This window comes from Propithecus coquereli, unplaced genomic scaffold (genome assembly GCF_000956105.1).
Source record: "Propithecus coquereli isolate 6110/MARCELLA unplaced genomic scaffold, Pcoq_1.0 Scaffold105, whole genome shotgun sequence".
Classification (NCBI taxonomy): domain Eukaryota; kingdom Metazoa; phylum Chordata; class Mammalia; order Primates; family Indriidae; genus Propithecus; species Propithecus coquereli.
In genome coordinates this window covers 1492310-1493600 of record NW_012134414.1, presented here as the reverse complement: position 1 = coordinate 1493600, position 1291 = coordinate 1492310, and the positions used below count along the sequence as shown (strand labels likewise).

Below are 1291 nucleotides of genomic sequence, written 5' to 3'. Positions count from 1 at the left end.
ACACATTTACAACATTATCAGATCATTACAAAAAAATCCTAAACAGAAGTTCCAAACCAACATTTATTTATTTTTGGATATGTTTTTAAAAAGCCAGAACCTCACCACCCTCTCTGTCCGACAGTCTTTAGTCAAGGGTTGATATGCTCATTAAAGGCATGACAACAGCACAGATTACGACATCAGACTTCTGTGATGACCCTTATCAGAGACTTTACATCAATGACATCAGTTCACTGAATGTTTGTCACATGAGAGTACTGTTCTGTTTTTGCATATACCAAGACACATGGTCCCTGACCTGAAGGAACTAAGTGACGAGCAAGCATCTCAACTTGTAAAAGACAGCTAGTGTTATAAAGTAATGTATATTCAATGCCAATGAATCACAGAGACGAGTGCTGTTATAAGATTTGGTCATTGCAAGATGGAGCAATCAGAACCTCTCATGGAAAATGGGCAGATGAAAATGGATCTTGCTTGAGTCTCAATCATGTCCAGATCCTACCTTAAGTACTTTTCACCTGGAACATTCTTTCCTTAGACTTCATGTTTCAAACTCTCTCTCTTCATTCGGTGCTCTTCTCAAATGTGATCTCAGAGTAGCTTTCCTTAACTACTGTAATGAATATAATCCTTTCCCCAGCTCAGATAACATTTTCCCCTTGTTATCTAAAATTCAGTTATTTGTATATGTTTTTCTCACAATATAAGATTCATGAAGACAGGAATCTTGTCTGTCTTGTTCACCATTGTCAATCCATTGCCTAAAATATTATCTGGCATTTAGTAGGCGTGCAAGAGTAAATGGGCCTTGTGAATCACATGGAACTTGCAGAAGGACAGAGTAGCCGTTCTAGGCAAGAATAATGGCTTGAAAAACAAGCGCTCTCTAGAGAGTTCTTTTCAATCATTGTCTATAGATGGCTGTTTACTCTCTACATGGCAATTTTAGTAGCAAAAGAAAAACAAAAAATTATTACAAAGGATGAAAATGAAACGAAGGTATAATGTATGAAGATTGATGAAAACTTTTTTTAAAACTGTATCTTAACAACCACTTTGTGCTCCCCAACTACTGCTAGTGTATCTCACTTGTGATTGACACCTAGGTGTCTGCCCATCTTCTCTTCCTCTGTGTCAGGGCTCTGCCACCAGGCCTGAGTGGACAAGAGTCCACAAAGTTGCCAAAAAGTCACTAAAGGAAGCAGAAATCTGAGTGCTCTTCACTTATCGTCAGCATCAGTGCTGCCTGGTCTAAGCCGGATCATCCCTGGCCTAGTCTGTTTGG

At 38.9% G+C, this 1291-nt stretch overlaps 1 protein-coding gene across 1 annotated transcript in view; it reads left to right on the top strand.

Moving 5' to 3' along the window:
* DZIP3 (DAZ interacting zinc finger protein 3) overlaps nt 1-1291 on the top strand; it is a 103785-nt gene that overhangs the window by 101898 nt on the left and 596 nt on the right. The window lies entirely within an intron of this gene.